The sequence below is a fragment of the Camelus ferus genome, chromosome 14 (genome assembly GCF_009834535.1).
Source record: "Camelus ferus isolate YT-003-E chromosome 14, BCGSAC_Cfer_1.0, whole genome shotgun sequence".
In the NCBI taxonomy this organism is placed as follows: Eukaryota; Metazoa; Chordata; class Mammalia; order Artiodactyla; family Camelidae; genus Camelus; species Camelus ferus.
In genome coordinates this window covers 49839924-49862866 of record NC_045709.1, presented here as the reverse complement: position 1 = coordinate 49862866, position 22943 = coordinate 49839924, and the positions used below count along the sequence as shown (strand labels likewise).

At 36.2% G+C, this 22943-nt stretch overlaps 1 protein-coding gene across 1 annotated transcript in view; it reads left to right on the top strand.

The window, feature by feature from the left end:
- The first annotated feature begins 15931 nt into the window (after window positions 1-15931).
- Window positions 15932-22943, top strand: part of SCEL (sciellin) — a 174427-nt gene continuing 167415 nt past the window's right edge. Inside the window, exon 1 of the mRNA XM_032496852.1 lies at window positions 15932-16022. The gene's annotated coding sequence lies outside the window, so the exon portion shown is untranslated. The remainder of the gene's footprint in view (window positions 16023-22943) is intronic.

The window sequence follows — 22943 nt, the reverse complement described above, 5'->3', positions numbered from 1 at the left end:
AGTGAGAGAATCAGAGAAAAATATATGCCACATGTAAAGATGAAAGGTTACGATTCAGAATATTTTACTAACATTCTACTAATAAATATGAAAAAGACAATCAGCCAAATGGAGAACTGATAAAGAACCCAGAGAGGAAATTAATGAAAGAGGGAATATAAATGCCCAATAACCTTATGAAAAAATGATCCATTTCAGTAATTATTAAGTAAATGAAAATTAAATGATAACAAGGTATCTTATTCACCCACTTGATTGGCAGCTTTTCAGTAGATTGATAACATATGCCTTTGGTGAGGGAAAATGGGCACTTTCATAATTGTATCGATGGGAGTGAATATGGATGGATATAGCTTTAAGTAAGGCAAATTGACATTTTCTATCAAACTTAAAATATGCGTAACCTTTGATCTGGAAATTTTTAGAGGTCTATCCTTTATAAACAGTAGCTTAATTACACACAAAATAAATGTCCAGGGATGCTCATTGTAGTGTTGTTTACTAGCCAAAAATTAGGGGAGAACTCTCAATTAAGAGGAAAATGGCTACATCAATTACAGAATATTTAGGAAAGAAAATTCATATTGCAATTAAAAAGGAAGTTATAGATTCATATGTACTGACTGGGAAAAATATTCATTGTAAGTAAAACAAAAAGCACATTGCAAAACCATATTCATAACCTGATTCTATTTTCATTTGAGAAAAAAACCAACAAAATATATATTCCTATAAGCACAGAATAAAATCTGGAAGAGTATAAAATGATCTCTTGATGGTGGCTACAGAGCTAGGTGCTAAAGATAAAGGAGAGAAGGAAAGAGGTTTCACTTATTTTATATCCATTAAAAGATAAAAGTGGGATTATGAGTGATTCTGGCTTTTTTAGTTTTTTTTTCTATTGAATATCTTTTCTGTTATAGACATGTATTACTTTTGTATTCAAAAACCAAATGTAACCTTGAAAAAATAATTCTTGAAGGGTGGAATGAAAAGATGAGAGACTGGAGGCAAGAAGATAATTTAGAAGAACTTGAATGACCTTGGGAAGGACTCGAGGGACTGGCCGATTGCAGAGACAAGGGGTTGAGAAAGAAGGGCTGAGGTAAGACTCTGGAAGATGGAACTTATGTGGCAAGGTCAGGTCTGGCTCACAGGTGACCACTAACCTGAGGTACACTCCCAGCTCCCCGTCCAGAGCTATTTCCTGGAGTCTTCCCAAAGGCCCCATGAAAGGTCCCATAATCCACCACACTGGCCCCACACTGCGACCCTGAAGGACTGGGACTCGGGCATGGCCACACCCAGAGCACACTTACAGCAGATAACAAAACCCAGGTTGTCTGGAGGCCACCATTTCAGCTCTGGATTCCCACTTACATTTTTCCACATGAGACCAGACAAAAGCAACATCGTCTTTGCCAAGGGCCCCTTGGGCTGTTCTCTGCAGCTCAGTGACCTGAAGGTTATGTACCATTACATCAGCCTCCTCCTCAGGGACAGGCAAGCAGCTCTCAGGCTGTCTCCAGGGAAGCCAGCTTTCCTTCCTTCACTCTGCTTGCTCCTGATGTTGTATGTTGCCTGCTTAGCCTGTGCTAAAATCTTCTGGTTCTTGTTTACTAAGTCATACTCATAAACACAAGGCTTAATCCACCTGCAGTATGCTCTGAGTCCTGCACGGTCAGTTGCCCTACACAGTCATCACGAACATTGTTGTTTGTGGCCAAGTCCTGTCTCACCTTTGAGTTATTTCAGGCCTCTGGGCACACCTTCCAACATGCATAACTGACTGCTCAACACAGAGTAAGCAATGTTGCAGGATGGAAACGAATTTCACTTGGGGCACCTCTCTGAAGGGCCTGCTTACTTTTTGTTTGTTTACTCAGAAACAGATGTTTAAACATCTGCTTAACTATTGTGAAATCTTTTTGCAGACTGGCCCTTTAGTTCTTGCAGCATAATAGGGAAAGCTCATGTTTACCAGGGTAGAGGCAAATTGTATGTTAAAAAGGGGAATTTGTTAGAATAGCTTTTATAGCATTTCTGTGAAAACAAGGACAATGTTAGCAAAAGCTTCTATGTGTTTGATAGGAAACTCCTTTGGTTGTTTGAAGCTTTAACTGGTCATTAGTATATGATTACCTTGAATCTTTTTTATTATTTTATGGATATATAGAGTGCTATTTATAAAAAATATTATGCAAAATAATTTTGAATAAAATTTAAAATATATCTGAGAGCTGAAGTGGTATGGTAGAGAAGATATGTGCAAAGTATTGTCCCTTTTTCTTTTTCAGTAAAAAAGACTGTTCAACCTTTGTGATTTTTAAATGATTACATTTCCACATCAACATCTCCAAGGAACTGCATCCTGACCTATGAACATGCAACAGCAACAGTCCTGCTGTTTTGCTTCTATAATGCAATAGACAAACATTTGGCTTATACAATTAGGATAATCTGGTTACTTCATAGAGCTGATGTCTTATTTTGAATTTCAGTGATCTCTGTCGGATGTCACGTGGAAGAAAATGTAATTTTTGTCTGTCTTTTAGCAGCAAGTAATTTGTAGATTTTGTTGCTCAATGGCTTATCTTTAGAAGGAATTTTGAAATTGCACCTTGAGACTTGTACCATTTTGCATATGAGATAATCGGTACTATTTACTGCTAGCTTTTTCAAGCAGAAGCATGTGACTAGATGGAAGTGGAAAATTCAATCAGTTGTTTGTTCCCTCTGATCTCAATCATTGGTTTTAACAGAAGCATCTAGTTGCTTAAAATCATGTAGAGCAGAATGAAGAAATTGTTTCTAATTCAATCTCTCTGTTACCTAGCTGGGCTCAGTTTCTTCAGTCACCACCACACACACATACACACACTAAAATAACACAACAGAGACATTTCAATCCATTTTAGAGAAAAATAAAAAGAAATCATAAAGTATTTATTAGAACTCTCTCTTTTTCTAAGAGAAAAAGTAATATGCTATGTCAAGAGTGATGCTTAACTGGTAGCATGAAGGGTGACCTCCACAATGACAATGCTTTATCAGTCCTCCATGCAGGTGTCCAGTGGCCATGAGTCCTCGGTCAGCTCTTCAGTGCTCGTAGAAGATAACCACTAGTTTCAGTTGATTTGAAAAACCTATTGATCTGCCCTTAATTAGAAATATAGCCTCACCATACTCAGGTTTCCTACTATAAAAATTTTAACCTTAAAGACCCTGCTACTCAATCATTTTCAAAAGCGCCATTTAGAGGAACAAAATTAATACCTAATATTTAGAACTGTCTAAAGGGATAATATCCACAGATATATGAATATCTAATATTCATAGGTATGCAATTGCCTGAAAGATATGCCATTTCTCTCTCTTCTTGGATGCTGTGAGTCTCACCACTGGGACAGGCCAGGCCATGAGAGAACCAGACCTTGTACATTTGCTTTGAGTGCTTCACACTTGGGTGTTAGGATATCATCTTACCCTTTGAGATCTAATATTCTATGATACTGCAAAACTGCGAAAGTGTTTGGGCTCCTTGGACTTCTTCCAGTACTTACCAGTTTACCTTAAGTAGATTCTGAGCAACTAGGTTGAGGATTTATTGCCTGTGTTCTTTTGGTTTTATATTCTCCAGCTTCCCTTGTAATTGGTGTGCCAGGTCTGAGGAAGAACACCTGTCCATTCGTAAATGTACCAAGCTTGTCTCTGAGGTCAGTGATGAGGTGATGTGTAACAAGTCAGAAAAATGAATGAATGAATCAGAAAGGACATTTTCTTATTTGGAGCTCACTAGAGAATGTGTTTTTTCTTGAAAAACTGTAGACTTCCTACTGTGCTGTAAAGGAAATTGCCTGGATTTTCCATAGTATGTACCTGATTTGGAGAGGAAAAAAAGCAAATGTTGGTGTTCTAAGCAGCTCAGGTGATGTCTTTGACAAAAATAATTAGGTAATTGCTTAAATTTTGTTTTTATTTTGTCTATAAACCATTGTCTTCATCATGGGTTAAATTTTGGTTAGTGCAGGGGATATTTTTTTGAAAGGCTTTTAGTAGCATTCATGGCCAAATTTGTCTTATTTTAGCTGTTCTATAGTGAAATAAAGATACCCCCCACTAATTCCCAGATACTTAGTTCATTAACCATGAAATCTAATGAAAGTCATTCTCAGTTGATTACAGAAAACTATAGATATGCTACTTGTTTACTGGCTTTTTGTAATTAAGAAGACTAAAGCATATAGCTTCCAGTTATGCATGTGATGGGGGAAATGGTGATGTTTTTACTTTGTCTTCCTTCAGCTCATTTTCTAAACCCTTCTGCCAGGACAAGTTGGTTCTTTTGGGGAGACAGAACTGCCTACGGGCAAATGCACCCGTCTGTTCTTCTCTGCAGACATGGTCTAATCTTTCCTACACACAGCCAGTGGGTGCTAGGGGTAACCCCTACAGATGGCCAGGCCAGGCAGGTCTCAGCCAGTTAAGGGAGCATTTATAATTAAATGTGTAATTAGAAGAAAGCCATTGCAAGTAAGAGTTTGCCACAACAGAGTTATTTCTCCGCTTTTGCTAATGGCTCACAGTCTTCTGCGGGCTCTAGACTCTGAATGCTTCTTTATAAATGCTTTTCTTGGTCTCTTTCACACACTGTCAAAATAGCTTGTTTGTGTGCCGTGTGCATTGTAGAGCTAATATCACACCCAAATGTAGTTCTCAAATTCTTTTGTCAAGAACATCAACTAATGACCATCCTTCCATTTTTGCTTTCTTGCCTCATTTGTATTTCAACTCTTACTGGGAAAACACACCTGAATTCCCAGAGCACCCACTATACAGGGAGCATCTAGGAGCTTGTAAGAAGACAGACTGAGATAGAAGGAAATTGATGTTCCATCCTTTTATTAAAGGGTTCCAAGGCTTTCTTTGGCTTAATAATCTATCGCTTTTGGCTGTTTTGTCTCTAGGTTCTATGGGAACAATATGTGAATCCTACTATTGAATTTCCTTCTAACTTTTATTTTGACAAAAAATTGTAAAGCTTGTATGAAATTCACCATAAGGGGGTTTTACTATTTGAGTCACGAGGACATACAGACTTAACATCATAGAGTCTAGAGTCAGAGTGATTTATGCAATCCCTTCATTCAATCCCTTCATTTTTCAGAGGAGGAAACTAAGTCTTGGAGCAGTTGTGTGTGTTCCCTATGGCTATTCATCTATTAAAGACTTAAAACTGAGAAAAGAACTCCTATTTGCTACTCTACCCAGTGATAGAAAATATTGAATTTGTCTATTTATTCATATAATTATATGTGTGTGTGTATATATATAAACTATAGTGACTATTTTAAAAAGTTCCAGTAATGTTTGATGTACATGTGTATTTTAAGAGTTTCAAAGTTATTCAGATGCCTTATATATTTTGAATGTTTTTATAACATGACAAAAGTGTGCATGCATGTGTGCGTCAAACACTGACCAATTTTTGGTACGTTTAACATTCTGTAAGTCATAAATATATGATTTAGTTTTATATTTAATAAGAAACTTAAAACTCTATAGTCAGTAATTAGATACTGGTGAAAACACTAAAGAGATTCGTAAAGTATGTTCACTTCATATGGCTATAGGGTTGGACTTAATTCAGTGGAAAATGGATCTGGGAAATTGTGGCAAAGCAAAACAAAAAGCAAATTCACCATTTATTTCCAAAACCAGTATTGCTTTGGTTTGTACTTATTTGTGTTTGTTCTGTATTTGCATAACATCCAACCTAGAGTGCCTAATTGATTCTAGTCTTTGAATTATTAAACTTTATGCTTCCTACAGAGATACAATTATTATACACAGATCCCTGAAATCTAATGGTGTCACTTTCTCAGCAGCCCTATTAAAACTGATTATATCACATAAAATAGTGTTTTAAAAATGGTATCTCTGCAAATGCTCTTTAGGACATGGACCTGAGCGATTGCCAGAATTCGTAATCTGAATGCAATTAAGTTTCAAATTTAGCAGATACATACTTTCCACATCTCCATCCCACTAATACATTAAAAGTTAATTTACTGTGATAGAGAGCTTGATGGAAACGGGGAGTAACCTTTCCTTCCATGACCATGCCTGAGCTTGACGTCTTTTTGCATACTGGCCCTCAGCCTGCCCAGCTGCCTTTCCTAGTACTCACCTCGCAGCAAGTTCCTTTCCCCCCTTCCTTTTCTGTGTAGTCCCCGAGGCCATCTTGGCCTGTTCATTTGCCTCTGTTACAGCATTACTAGCCCCAGAGCCTGCCCAAGTTTGTGGCAGGCTGACCAACAATCCCCCAAAGATGTACACATTCTCACTCCTAGGACTTGCGACTATTTTACCTTACATGGTAAAAGTAGATGTTATTGAATTAAAGATTTTAAGATGGGGTGATTACCCTGGATTATCTGGGTGGGCTCAATGTAATCACAAGGATTTTTATGAGGTAGCCAGGAGGGTCAAAGTCAGAAAAAGGAGATGTGATGACAGAACCAGAGGTTGGAGTGATGCCCTTTGCAGATGGAGGAAGGGGCCAGAAAGCCAAGAAATGCAGGCACCCTCTAGAAGCTGGAAAATGGAAGGAAACAGACTCTCTCTTGAAGCCTCTGTAAGGAACTGGTCCTGCCAACACCCTGACTTTAGACTTCTGACTTTCTGAACTATAAGAAAATAAATTTGTGATGTGTTTTAAGCCACTAATTTCTTACAGCAGCAGTAGAAAACTAATACAATTATCACATCTCTTAAATCCCTCTCAAGATCATAACATAATAATAGATATTATTTACTGTAAAAGATAATACTACCTTTAAATCCTTTTCTGTAATACTGTATTTAAATGTCAATGTCTTTTCAAAAATGCATTTCTAAGCTTGTTTTAAAATATTTTGTAGATAAATCTTTTACCATTTCTGTATTTTATAATTAATTAAATTTATTCACTCGGTTTATATTTATTGAATAAGTACTGTCTGTAAAGGAATGCACTGTAGAGGACATGAATGTTTATGACATTGACTTTGATTTCAAAGAATTCATAAGGTTAACCCCTAGGAGCTAGTATATATGCATAAATGACTATTACCCAAGGTGGCATACTAGTCTTTTCCTAGGGCTGCCATAACAAAGTACCAGAAATTATTGGCAGCTTAACAGAAATTATTTTCTCACAGTTCTGGAGGCTAGAAGTCTGAAGTCAAGGTGTTGACAAATTTGGTTTCTTCTGAGGCCTCTCTCCTTGACTTGCAGCTGGCTGCCTTCTACCTGTGTCTTCACACAGCCCTCCTTCTCTGCGTGTCTGTGTCCTAATCTCCTCTTCTCAAAAGGACTCCAGTCATATTGAATTAAGACCCACCCTAATAACTTCATTTTACTTTAATTACCTCTTTAAAGACCTTATCTCCAAATACAGCCATATTTTCAGGTACTGGAGATTTGGACTTCAACATACTAAAGGTTGTAAAAGAGATGCAAATAAACTGCTTTGGGAAAACTCAGAGCAGAATGAGATACTCCAGGTACTGCAAATAACATTCACTGAAAAATCAAATGATTGACAAGGAACTCCCTGCAATGTCTGATTACTTTAAGACTGAGCCATCCCTCCCAGAGCACACAGAGACAAAATGGATCAATCCTGATGAGGTAATATAGAAATGGTAAATAAAATTATGGATCACATTCGTGTCCTTTCATGAAAAGCACTCAGAAGAGTCAAGAGGTCCTTTTGTGCAGTTCTTCAATTCCATTCCCAGGCAACACACAAAGCCAGCAGCTAACAGGTCTTCTGATGAATCTGCCCTTTGAAAGTAAACAAATTTGCTGCAGTGAACTCTGTTGTGCTGTTAGGAACTGTCACGGCCAGGCTTATGATATGAATGCACCTTCATCAAGACAAAAACTAGCAAACAGACAAACAAAAACAAAAAACCTCACAAGTCAACATTTTAAAAAGCTTATTGTTCTCATAAGGGAATCTGTTCCAATAGAAAGGGGATGACATATTAACATGTTAGGTAAACAAAAAATTCTGTGTTTCTTAGAGTCTTAATTGGTATGTTCCAGAGAAAAGGCCCACCCCAAAGTTAAGGTCTAGTCAGCTGGAGCTGCTTTTCCTGTTAGGAAAGCAGACAATGTTCACAGCCATCTTTTCACTGCCTTATTAACAAAGTGAAAATGCTCAAGTTGGTGGGAACTCACTGGAGCTGGTGATTCAAACAACCTAATTTGACCCCTCATTAGTCTAGTGCATCAGATGGAAAAATGTGGACATGGGGCAGGCAAAGTCCCTGGTAAGGGAGAGAAGATGTGCACATAAGATAACTCACTCATTAGAAGGCCATAAATACATGAAGAAGCACTATGTAGAGAGTCTGAAGGAAAAATAGATATGACCTCCTTTGAATTTCCAGTCATAGGGAAAAATGAAGAAATTCCACTTCTAGGTTAACCATTTGCATAACTATTTGCTAATTTAAAAATAGATTTGCTAATTTTGTACCTTATACATTTCTTACTGTCCTCTATCATTTCAGATAAATTATGCAACTAGAAAATTTCAAAAATAATTTTAATTAATCTGATTAAAATATGCTGAAAAATATATTAAAAAAGATAAAAATAATAATTTAATTCTCAAATCCCAAAAAGTAGTACTAGTGGGGCAAAATGAATGTTTTTGTGTAAAAAAGTAAAATGGGAGAATGGGAGTATGCTTAGTAATGGCAGTTAAAATGTTGGGTTTTTTTCTAATATAGTACTGTTTCAGTTGTAGAGTAATTGAATTCAACTGTCTGAAGAGTGTTTGCTAGCAACACATGAATTGATTTAATGATAGTGTACAATTTTTAGTAGGAGTTACTGGAAGTTTCTAGGAATGTTGATTCATCTCAGATCACATTGTTTTCCAGATAGAGTCTGTTGGGTTTTAACAAAAAAACCATAGCTAATTACCGGTAGGAAATAACCATATGACATAAGTATTTTCATTGATGGTGTTGGTTTTTGTCTTAGATCCAGTACAACAATGTGCTTCTTAGCAACACACTTCCTGTAGTCAAGGAGACGTCACACACTGAGAGGAAAGTATGAAAGTGGATCTCTAGGGCTATCTTTAAGGTATGGAGAGAATATTCGCAGATAACTATCCTCTATTTTTATTAAATTCAAAGCAGTTTTAATTACAACCTAAATAAAGTTGAAAAAAATTTTTTACAGTAAAGATGACTAGAGTTGGTTAGAGAGAGATTTTATCAATAGAGAATGAGTCAGCTGAGTCTTAAGATGCACATTATTTTTTAAAGGCAGTAAAGCCCTTCTAAGATTCTACGCCAGAGAGATGGGGAGGCTTTTGAAACGGGGTCTTAAGGAAAGTCAAGAGATGTAGAGAAAAGTAATGAAAAGCCTGAAGGACAAAGTCTTGTTCCTTTACCCATATATCTCAGTAATCACATAAAGGTACCAAGCCAGCATTTGTGGATCTGCCTTGCCCTGCCCCAAGCCAGTAGAAGAGCATATAAAACAACAACAAATTGACCTGTGCTTTCACCTACTTGCAGATGAGCTTTAAGGAAAGTACCCAATTTTTTAATATTGCATTGCAGACGTTGGCAAACTACAGCCTGTGAGCCAGATCTGGCCTGCCGCCTGTTTTTGTATGGCCCATGAGCTAAGAATGGTTTTTATAGACAAGCATTTGCAATGTATTTGATAAGAGGACACACTAATTTTGAACCCCAATTCAGCAATCACTACCAAAAGAATTCTATTCTTCTTGTTAGCAGACTTGTACTACAAAAAAGTATACTCAATTGTTATTATTGTATTTGAATTTGGAATAAAAATTGTTTATAAGTTTCTTTTCTCGCTTGTTATAGTATGACACATATAATATCCTTTTTGACCACTTGACCCACAAAGCCTGAAATAGTTACTATCTGAGACTTTGCACAAAATGTCGACTCCTGTTTTAGTGAAGGAAAATAGATGATCCCTGTAATTGTAGCAGTTTCTGACATCTCGGATCTTCTACAACTAATAAGAAAATGAGTAGTAACATTTGTTACCCCATCCCATTTAAATACAAGATGTACTTGACTTTTCATCAATTGCTATATTTTTAGTGAACATAACCCTGAAAATTCTTTTATTTCATATGACATTGATGGAGATCACTTTGAGGTATACAGCTGATGGATGGCTTCTCTCACATGTTATCTTCTTTATGGGGGTGGCCAGAAGGCTGGGCTCAGTTGGGACTATTTACCACAGTGCCCACACATGGCCTCTCCAAGATGATAATCTCAGGACAGTTGACTTTTTAGATGGCAGTGTTCAGAAAAGCTTGGGTAGAAATTTCAAGGCTTCTAATGATCAAGCCTAGTAGTCCCAGAATGTCACCATCTTCTACTGGTCAAGAAAGTCACAAAGACCAGCCCAGATTCAAGCCTTCTATTTTTGGCTTATTTAGTTTTTCTAAAATTACTATTTATTTAAACCATAAATGGATATTGTAATTCATTAAATATTTTTCCTGAAACTACTATAATATTTTTTCTCATCTTTGTTCTGTAATATAGTAAATTGCATTTATTAGTTTTCAAATGTGAAACCACCTTTGAATAACTAGGAAAAAACTCTGACTTGATCATGATGTATAATACTTTTTATATATTGGTTAATACTTTAAGACTATTACATCTCGGTTTTTGAGAAAGATTCACCTGTAGTTTTTTCTTACAATATTTTTGTTAGGTTTTGGTATGAAAGTTACAATGCCTTCATAAGTAAGTTGCTACTTGCTCCCTCTTTTTTTGATTCTCTGGAAGAGTCTGTATAAGCTTGGTGCTATTTCTTTTTAAACTTTACTTGTTAGGCTGTTTGAATCTGGATGTGTTTTTGTTTTTGTTTCTTCCTTGGTAAGGTTCTTAATTTTGGATTCAATGTCTTTAATAACTATAGAACTATTTTTTTATTCTATTTCTTCTTGAATCAGTTTTGGTATATTGTGTTTCTCTAGGATTTGGTCACTTCATCTAAATTTTCAAATTCATTGGCAAAAGGTTGTTAATAGTATCTTCTCATTATCTTATTAATGACTCTACCATTTGTATTGATGTCCCCATTTTCATTCCTGTAGTGATTGTTACTTTTTTTTTTTATCATTTTCTTAATTAGTTGTGCTAGAGGTTCACAAATATAATTTTTACAAACAATAGTTGACTTTTTAAAACATTTTATTAATTTGTCTTTATTTAAATATTTTCTTTTTTTCCTTATTTTTGCTACTTTTCTGAATTCTTGGTATTGATATGTAGATCACTGATTTGAGTCTTTTTAATCTAAATATATATTTAAGGCTATAAAAATTCCTCTAAGAATTGCCTTAATGCATTTCACATACACCATTGGCTTTTCTGATTCTCCAGCTTGCAACTATAGACTGTGAGACCTCTCAGCCTTTCTAAGTTCATGGACCAACTCTTAATAATATGTGTGTGAGTGTATCTTAATGGCTCTGTTTTTCTGAGAATCCTGACAAATAGATCATTCCATGTCACCTGATTTCCATCAACTCTGTTGTAAAGTCAGTCTATCTTGTTGTTTCTTTGAGGGAGCTGATTATTTTGCTGTGTCCTTCAAAGGTTTTTCTTTTGTCCTTGGTTTTAAGTAGAATGTACTTAGGTACTTTCTTGTTCTGCTTGAGATTCATGGAGTTTGTTAAATGTCTGACTTTTGTCTTTTATCAATTTTGAACATTTCTCAGCCAGTTTCTCTTCATATATTACTTCTACATCACTCCCTCTCACCATTCCCCCTTCTTCTCTCTCTCTCTTTCTCTCTCATCACTTTTTTCTGGGGTACTTATGATTATGTTAGGTTGTTTCATTATGTCCTATATACTTGTGCCCATTACTGTGTGTGTAAATATTTTTTTCTTTCCATGCTTCAGTAGATATATTCTATAGACCTTTCCTCCAGTTTCTAGTTCTTTCTTCTGATATGTCTAATTGGTGTTATTTTATTATTGTAGTATCCACTTACAGAATTTCTATTTAAATTTAATTATTTCTTACAGATTTCAGTTCTCTAGTGAAATTATCCATCTTGTTATGTATTGTCTTGGATGTATTTATAACAATTTAAAATACTGTATATAATAACTATAATATCTGGATCACCTGTAGGTCTGATTCCATTGTCTGTGTATTCTTTTATTTATTTTTCTATTGTCTGTATTTCCTTTTATTCAGTGTAGATATTTGGTCCTTTATAGGCATGTCTAGTAGTTTTTTAAATTGAGTATCAGACATTGTTTTTTAAAAATTATAGAGATAATTTGAAGCTTTTATGGATGTTATCTTCTTCCAAAAAGGATTTTCCCCCTTTTATTGGCAGTTAAATTAAGGAAAAATCTCAGTCCTCCCGGGGGCTGAGCTGAATCAAAGATAGGTTTCAGTCCTTGGTAAGGTTTTTGTCTGTTTTGGTTTTACATTTATTCTTAGAATATGATCCTTCTGGATTTGTAACTGGAAGTGTGAGAAGTTTACTAGTGATCTTATTTCTTGGAGGACACCAGACTAATTTTTCAGCAGTAAGACTATTTAAAGCTTGGTTTAGGATTCTAGCCTTCTGCTTGATTTCTTACTCTCTCTGTCTTAAATAGCTTAGGAGTTACCAAATTCCTCCAGGGGGGACAGTCCTGCAGAATGTTGGGTTCAATCAATGAACTTCTCTTCTCTCTGGTATTTTGGCTTTTTAAGTATTTTTTGTTGCCTTTTCTTTGTTTTAAATGACCTTAGATGTTAAATCACCAGGTCTGCCAGACTCATTCCTTGTTTTTCTTTGCTATTTTCTATTACCATTCTTTTCCTGTCTATCCTAGCATTTATTACTTCTTATTGCTTTTTTTAAAAGTTCATTTTAAATTCACTTACTACTCTCTAGACATTCATTATTTTTCCTTTTACTTTGTAGTGGATTTTAGTTGTCTATTGCTGTATAACTAACCATCAGTAAAAGTTAGTGGCTTAAAAGAATAATTTGTTATTTTGCTTATGGATTGGCTGGCAACTCTTCTGGTCCATGTAGTGTCAGGTGAGGTCACATGGCTGTAGTTACATGGTGGCTGAGCTGGGTCTGGAGCATGGAAAAGTCCTCACTCACATGTCTGGTGCCTCAGCTGGGTGGGCTGAGTGTCTGAAGCACCTTGCTTCTCCTCCTTGTGCATCTCTTCCTCCAGCAGTAGGGACTGTCTTCCTTAAAGCATGACAGCTGGTTTTCAAGAGAGCAAAAGTGGATGCTACCACATTTCTTAAAGACTCAGCTCAGAACTCTCACAGTGTCTGTCTCTTCTGCTACATCCCATAGGTTAAAAATTAATCACAAGTCCAGGCCAGAGCCCAGAAGAAGGGAAACAGCTTCCCCTTCTTGAAGGGAAGAGACACATGCACATATAGTTATAAGAGGAATTGCTGGTGGCCATCTTTCAAAACAATCTACCACAGTGTGGCTACATGTGTAGAAACACTTTCCCTTTTCAGTGCAATTTAGTGGTACTGTACTGCTTGTTTGATTTCTGCCCTGGAATTTTTTTCTCTACCAACAGCTAAGTTCAATTACTTTCCACCTGTAGGCTTGGGCAAAGTATAAGCACTAGGTTCAATATCAGTCTAAAACAGAACATTTTACTTGGATTATTTCTAATGAAAGTTGAGGAATGTAGAATGTAAAATGAAATTGGGTTGTGTATTTTAAAAACTTACAGTATAATTATTTGTAATCATTTCACAAATGAAGAGAATAACGTGGTAAGACATGTAAAATCACTACATTTGTGAAATTAATTTGACTTTTATTTCAGAGTAAAATTATACACAGATATTTTTAAACTTCAGAGATGCATTCCTTTCTGCACAACAAAGGAAACCAGAAGTAAAACAAGAAGACAACCTACAGAATGGGAGAAAATTTTTGCAAATGAAACCGACAAAGGCTTGATCTCCAGAATATATAAGCAGCTCATGTGACTCAATAAGAAAAAAATAAACAACCCAATCCAAAAATGGGCAGAAGACCTAAACAAGCAATTCTCCAAGGAAGACATACAAATGATCAAAAGGCAAGTGAAAAAATGCTCAATATCACAATTATCAGAGAAATGCAAATCAAAACTACAATGAGGTATCACCTTACACCAGTCAGAATGGCCGTCATTCAAAAATCCACAAATGACAAATGCTGGAGAGAGTGTGGAGAAAGGGGAACCCTCCAACATTGCTGGTGGGAATGCAGTTTGGTGCAGCCACTATGGAAAACAGTGTGGAGATTCCTCAAAAGACTAGGAATAGACTTACCATATGACCCAGGAATCCCACTCCTGGGCTTGTATCCAGAAGGAACCCTACTTCAGGATGACACCTGCACCCCAATGTTCATAGCAGCACTGTTTACAATAGCCAAAACATGGAAACAGCCTAAATGTCCATCAACAGGTGACTGGATAAAGAAGAAGTGGTATATTTATACAATGGAATACTACTCAGCCATAAAAACCGACAACATAATGCCATTTGCAGCAACATGGATGATCCTGGAGAATGTCATTCTAAGTGAAGTAAGCCAGAAAGAAAAATATCATATGAGATCGCTCATATGTGGAATCTAAAAAACAAAAACAAAAACAAACAAACAAAAAACAAAGCATAAATACAGGACAGAAATAGACTCATAGACAGAGAATACAGACTTGTGGTTGCCAGAGGGATGGAGGGTGGGAAGGGATAGACTGGGATTTCAAAATTGTAGAATAGATAAACAAGATTACACTGTATAGCACTGGGAAATATACACAAAATGTTATGATAACTCACAGAGAAAAAAATGTGACAATGAGTGTGTATATGTCCATGAATGACTGAAAAATTGTGCTGAACACTGGAATTTGACACAACATTGTAAAATGATTATAAATCAATACAAATTGTTAAAAAAAAAAAAGAAATGCATTCCTGAATAATCTTGTAACTATTTCCCGACCTTTCTTCTGTGGGTAATCAAAATGACATGTTCACATTCAATCAATCAGTTATTCACTTCCTGACCTTGCAAACCTGGCTTAATATAATTTCTTTTCAGTCAGACTAGTTCCTAGAACTGTGAAGCTACTACTGAATTTAAGCTTGAAGAGTCAATTTGTGTATTGTATGGCATTGGGTCAGCACGTCCTTCTGAAGTCTCTAAAATCTCATTGTTTGTTTTGCTCAGTTTTCTTGTGAAGAATGAATTTCCGTGCTGACTAATTCTGATAGCCTTAATTTTTTTTCTAGATAATGTGTGAGTTAGCCTTCATGCATTACAGAATTTTGCCTTTTTTCAATATCAGACTTGCTCAATGCCATTTCCTTCCTTCCGTTTGTTTCCTTTGTGAGGAAATTATCCCTTTCAGGAGCAAAGGAGTTTATAAAAGAAAACTCTCACAGTTAAGTCTGTTTTAGATTGTTTACCAAAAGAAAGTTTGAAGGAAGTCTACCTCCAAGGTGAGGCTTAAGTGACTGAGAAGAGAAAGGAAGAAAATCTAACAACCCAAAGAGAAAAGACTTGGAATTTGAAATTTAAAATATATGCTTATCTATATATTCCTGACATATTTAATTATAATTTTGACTAAAGTTTGTTGTCCATAGATTTTATGTAAGTTCAAAGTATTGTCCAGCTAATTTTGACTTCCATTGAAAAAAAACTTTGTCAATCATCTTCTTGTTAAAATGTTTTAGAACTGAACCCACGACATAATTACATCTCCAGAAATTCCATTAGGTTTTCTAAAAGAGCAATAATCTACTTAGAAATATGAGCTCAATATTTTAAATCAAGTGTTCATATAGATCCTTTTTTTCTATAGGCAGCATGATGTAGTGGAAAGAATACGAGATTCTGGAATTAGAAAAACTAGGCATGAGTCCCAGACTGCACTACCAGCTGTGTGACCCTGGGTAAGTCACTTAACCTGTTTGAGGCTTCTTTTTTCTTGCCTATCAAAGGAGAAATAAAGGATAGCAATCTTTCAGGTTGGGTGTGCACATTAAATGAGTAATATGTGTGAAAGTACTTTATAAGTTGTGAAGTTTAATACAAAGGATAGTTATTTTATTTCAAGTTAAGTCAAATATTGCTCTAAATTGATATGTCCCCAAACAAAACAAATGACTGCAAATGCCTGTAGAAGCTGTAGTTCTGTTACCGCAAAAGGTAAAGACCCGGTTCTTGTCATACCCAAAAGACAAGTTTATATTCGGGAGATGGTGTGTTGTGTAGCAAAATACTTTAGAAGATTTATTTAAACAGAAAGGAAAAGTACATCCCCAAGAACAAAAGGTGGGATGATCCAAGAGAGGAAGAGCAGCGGTTTTTGTCTCCCCTTTCTCTTATACCCTTGCTTAGAGGTGGTCTCTTGATTGATTGACAGCCCTTGTCCCTGGAATGCTTAGTCATGTTTGGCCCCTTTGTGCATGTCTTTACCCATGGTGTACACAGAAAAAAACCATAGTGGGTGCCTAAACTGCACTGTTAATTATAATGCAGTGAACATTGGTCATGTCCAGTTAGGTCCTTTCTGCTACCTTGCAGTCGTGGCTGTCATGTTCTAACGAGTATTTTTCCTGGCACTCATTTAGAAGTAAAGCCCCTTTATGCTGGAGGCCGGCATAATGCCATCTTCTGGACCATCCTCCCTCTCCTCCATGTAATTGCCCGGTGCCCCTACTTATCTAACTACCTAACAGTTCTATCTTAAAAAAATTTCTTTGGAGAAATTTTTAATTAGCAAACTGTCAATAAGTTTAAAATCTTCTTAAAAAGAATCATTATATATTTGAATCATTCAATTAAGCCTCCTTTAAGAGAACCCGCTTGAAGCATTCTTCAATCATTTTACCTTTACCTAAGTTTGGTTTGCCAAATGAAAAAAAAAAACGCTTAACCTAAAAGTTGAGAATTACGTTTTATTTCAACTGACTTTCTGGGACTAAAGATGGGAAGACAGCCTCTCAGACAGCTCTGAGGAACTGCTCCAAAGAGGTAAGGGAGGAATCAGGTTATAAAGGAGTTTTTGCAACAAAAACCAGGTAGTCAGAACTTCAAAAGATTACTGTAAAGATTAAGTAAAGAAAACCAGATATCTTATGTTAATGAATTTAGCACTTTTTTTTTTATGTTTGAGGAGCTATAAGAGTTTGAGTTCATTGAAACCATTCCTTTGATGTGCATCTTAACTATCCAGGGCCAGTATCCTGCTCTTCTCCATGCTGAATCCCCTCTGGGTGCACAGCCCTGATGGCTGCAGTGGCTGATGGAGCATCCTTTGTTTACTGATATGGCAGGTGACTTTCTTCATCCACAGGTTCTATCCCACATTCTGAAACTAACCTGTCCTTCGAAGAAGTCCTTTAGGCTATGGATTGTGTAAGTGAGAAAAATGCTTAAATGAGAGCATAGGCACACAAGGACAACTTACTCATTGGACAAAGTGTGTGCAGTGCCAAGGGTCCACTCTGCTTTTAAAGGTCCATGAAAATCTTTTACTTTCTTTTGAAATTGGAAGAAAGAAATGAATTTTTGGGGTCAAAGAAACTTTTACTGTATAATAATATTAACTTACTCATTTTTATACCAATGAGTCATAAATATAACTTTAACATTTGTTGTAGCCCTGTAACCTAAGATGAATTCTTTGAGGAATCCAATTATCTGCAGTTCAAGGCACATCAGGGCACTGCTCCAACAGAGGTGACATTGCCAGGAATCACAGATGTGGAGCAATTAGTTCTATCTTGGGAAATAGGGAAGGCTTTGCAGAGCTGATGTTTAAATCAGTCTTTTGGGGATAAATATATTTTCTACAGGTGAAGATGGTAGGAAGGGCATTTCTGGGAGAAAAGCAGCTTGAACCAAAGGATAGGACTGTGGAGTGTTAGAACTTGGCAGTGGTCAGTAACAGACGATGGTCTCTTCAATGTAAAGCCATGGGGAAAAAAGTCTGTTACTTATGTTGCTAAATCCCGCTCAGGTAATTCTTGTCCAGTATCTTGCATTGAAATATTTTAGAGCTAAATCCACAATCACATGAACACCTGAGGAAATACCTAATGAGTAAGCACTTGGTTCTTCAAAGAGCTAATGAACTTAGATAGAATTAATAAGGATTGTGCCAGGAATAAGGCACAACATCTTATGTAACAATTATTCTTTGATTGCAAGGAACAGAAACTGATTCTAGCTAATTCAGACAGAAACAAAACAAAAGGAGGAAAGAAGAAAGGACGCTGTCCCTGCAAACACATGACATTGTTTTCAGAGTCCGAGTGGTTTTCTCCTTTCCCCACTGCTAAGCCAAGTAATCTCATCCTACAAGTTTGATTTAACCCTGGAGACCATTGGACCACTCCCATCCTTTGTCAGCACCTCTGAGGTCAACGTGTAGGTTATCCAGCACAAAATATGCAAGCATCTGATCTTTGCTCGGCCTTTTTAGTAACCCTTGTGCCTTGCTACAAGACATATGGATTATGTGCTTAAATGCTAGAAACTGTGCCGTATCCTGTTCCTCAAAACAAGCCCTCACATTGTAGTCTAGATCTGTGGCCCTTTTCCCTCTTATCTATCTCTCTCTGTTCCTCATTAACCATATCTCTGCTCCTCATCTCCAAGGACTTACGAACAGGGCTGTTGTTCATGTCCTACACTATGCATTTGACTGGTTATTTACACTGGTATCTGTCCTTACCTACTGAGGCATTCTTCTGCTGGGTCATGGTGTCCGTTCTGACTAGTTGGTGCCCTGTATGTACCAGGGGTTAGACATATTCATGTCATTTCTGCCCATAAACAGCATTTAATTTGACATCCGATAGCATCATTGGAATCTCACTATGAAGGTAGTAATTGTGGGTCTTTTGTATGGTAAAACAGTAGCCCTCCTCTTCCTTTAAGGATCAGTTTAGAATTATTTGTCCACCAGAAAATGTTATTTTCAGAATTGGACTGTTTCTATTATTTAAAGAGCCAATCATGCATGATTCTAATCAGAACTGTTGACTGATTAGACTTTCAGTACATGCTTGCCAAATATGCTCAGAGGCTAGATATTAGGGGCAAAAGGATGAATTGGCCATGGGCTGTGTCTGCAAGGAACTTACTATGTAGGGCTTCTATTAACAAATCTGCCACTTATTACTTTATTCAGAACCATGCAGTTTATTATTTGTTAAATTTTAAATTATGGTACATTTCTTAGAGACTTTTTAAAATGTATGTGACTAATTAGACTTAGAAATATGCTTAAGAATATCAAAATATGCTTGAAAGATAATTGGAGAGGCCCTTGGACAAATCCATCCAAGAAATCTCTCAAATTCCTTCCATCCATCCATCCATCCATCCATCCATACATACATACATCATCTGATAGCTTATTGGACTCATCTATCTTCCAGGAAATGTGCTTACAAATAGAAAAGGATTCCCAAGAAGTTTACAGACTAGTTTAGAAATAAATGCACAAGTGAACTATTACAATGTTTTTGTGAAGATAAATTCACATGTGAATAAATTCATGCAAGTTCCAGGGGGTATAGTGAAAATGATCCTAGAACCTGGAGGACTGTAGATCTGGATTTGAATTCTGGCTCTACTCTTGTTTCAGCTGTGGCTTTGAGTGAGTTATTTAAATCTTTATGTCTCAGCCTCCTTATATATTATATGTGCATAATGTCACTGGTCTGACACATGATAGATGCCCTTCATGTTAGCTCTCTTCTCTCTTCCCTTTCATTCATCTCCAAACTTTGGTTTCTTTATCTCAAAAGAAAAGGCTTTAATTTGATCTCTAGGTTCTTCCAAAATCTAAAGTTTTATGATTTAAGAATGATCCCCTGACTTTGAAACAATTGCATTCATCACTTACAGCCAATTATGGAATGTGTTTTGTAAATACAGTAAAGCTTTACGAACAGCATTGATTAGTCTCTAACACATCTGCTCTTTCTCACCTTCAGGACTTGGCACGTCCTTGCAGACCTCTTTCCCCTGTGCTTGCCACACTAACTCCTGCTCGTCCCTCAGGTCTCAGTAACAGAAGTCACTTCCCTCAAAATGATTTCCACAGATGATTTCCAAGGGGCTGATCTGCAAATTTCTTTGAACTCTACTCATCCTATCAAAATAGCCACCACAGTAAAGCAATCCTCTACTTAACATATAAGTGCGAAAACTGGAGATCTCTGATCTTCTAATGTGTTTCCCTTTAAAAAGACACTGATAATGACTCCCCCAATAGACCCTTCTGGGAGCTACTTTATGGTTTACTGAAGAGAAAGGGAATCTATTTATATTTCATCCTCTCAGTGCAAAATGGGGATACAAATTATTAATGGCTATCATGTATAAATCATTCAATACATGCCAGGCACTATGCCAGGCACTGTAATATACATTATTTCATTTACTTTTCATATCAACTTTAAGGAACAGGTTTATGAGTAAAATAGTCTTACAGATGAAGAAACAGTGACTTAAGGAGTTTATATAAATTGCTTATCATTACACAAGTTACTGTTTCCTAAATGTTAAGACACGAAAGTTTATAAAAGTAAAACAAGACAATGCAAAGAAAGCCCCAAACACGAAAAACTCAAAACAAAAACAAATGGTTTAACAATAGCTTTTCAGAGAGAGAAGGAAATATAGCTTCATATACACACAGTAATTCTAAGATGATCCTGATGTCAGATGCATTCAAATTGAGGAGTGTCTGAGTTTGAACTCAGGCGTGTATGGCTTCAGAATCAATATTTTTACTGTTATTCTCTGCTCTTTCGAGTCAGAAAATCAGTCCTCAACTACCATGATACTTGTGAAAGGCTCATGAGGTAAATAAAAATTTTATTGAAAATTATGAAAATGGGAAAATATAAAACCAAGGGACAATATAAGAAATCCCTCCAAAAACCAAAACCAAAAACCATCCATTCAGTTCAAACTTCCTCACAATATTAGACTGACAAACTTTAAAATAAATGCAGAAAATGTAGAATATTTATTATGTACTAGTCACTTTATATGATTTATCTCATTTAATCCTCAGAACAATTTTTTTAAGGTAAATGTATTATCATGACATATTTAACAAGTGAGGAACTGAGGCACAGAGCCTGACCAGTTCATACACTAATAAAAGGTGGAGTTTGTATTAGAACTAGAGAATCCACAAATTGTGGAATTGGGAGGAAATTTTGCAGTGTTCCAGATCACAGGATGCAACAATGTTTTCTGAATAATTGTATAAAATTAGTCAAGAGGAATGTTTGCTGTTGAGGCAGGATTTTTTAACATGGGGAATCTGGTTTGCTTTGGAAGTGAAGTCCTTCCAGATCCTATATTTTCTACCAGATCTTAATTATGCCAGCTTCAGTTTTGACAGTCATGATAATTTTAGGAACATGATCCCATAGAAACCAAAAAGTAACTGTGCATTGTTATCTTTGGTTACTTGTCTCCGTGTCCCTTGACTAAAAGCTTCTTGTGGTCAGGTGTGCTATGGTTTGTTCCTGGGTATATCAGTGTCTGGCATAGACAAGGGACTCGATAAATAGCTGTTGAATGAATGAACCATGTAAGAAGTTGAGCATAAGCAATTCTAAACTTAAGCAAATAAAATGCATACCGTGAAGAATGTGGTCTTTTCACCAGGCCACAACCAGCCTCTATTAGGCCTTTTACAAATTAGAAAACGTGCTCCCCCTGGGTGGATAAATTAGGAAAAGTCAGTCACTGGGCATATGTGTTCTTTTTGACATGGCTCGCCCTGCAGAGAGCCTCCTCTGGAGAGCCATGGAGTCCAGTTAAGCAAATAAAGCTTAGATCTCTAAACCATTTTACCCACTTGGTCAGGTGTGTTTAAGTAGTGCACAAAATGTACAGCTGTGTGGGGTGGTCTGGTTTATCTCATCTCCTTGATTTTTTGGGGGGGTAGGGCAACTGTCCTTTTGTATTTCTTAATCAGGAAAGTAGCAGTCTGCCTAGTTTGAAAATATATAAAATGATTGCATGCTATTGATTTATACCTTATTAAACATCCATGTCAGTCTTTATTTTTCAAGGAAAATGCATTAGGTAGATTAGTTCCTTCCATTCTTATGCTGTAATCTACAAGTGATTTTAACAGGATCTTTTGACATTTAGGAAACCAAAAATATTGACCCCTGACTTGGGATATTTTAATATTGGAACATTCGGTGAATTTTCTAATTTTCTTGTACCACTCTTCTTATTTTATTTTAGATGAGCCACTAGGGAAAAAATTGGCTAAAGCCAAAGTCTATAAAACTTGAAATCATTTTTTTTCTCTTCCAGACACACACACACAGCTTTTCTGTGCTAGGTGGGAATTTAGGGGCAACCTGAATTATAACAAGAAACATAGAAATTCTGTTGGAATTAATGGCTTTTTAAACAGCTCTGATTAGTTGCAAGTGATCATCATAGTGATTGTTCTGCAAGAAGTTTTTTAAGTTGAAATCTTAAAACTACATTTCAGTATCACTTAGACATAAACACACTCAAAAATTACAGAATTAAAACAACATTCTTTTCTTGACCCAAGAAAAGGCCAATTAAAGCCTTTTTGGTCTTGACATAGCCTTTTAAGAGTGATGTTTGTATTTACTATTTTTAAAAGAAATTTTTATTAAAGTGTAGTTGATTTACAATTTTAGTTTCAAGTATACAGCAAAGTGATTCAGTTATACATATACATACATATATAGTTTTTCTTTTCAGATTCCTTTCCATTATATGTTATTACAAGAAATTGAATATAGTTCCCTGTGCTATATAGTAGGTCCTTATTGTTTATCTAC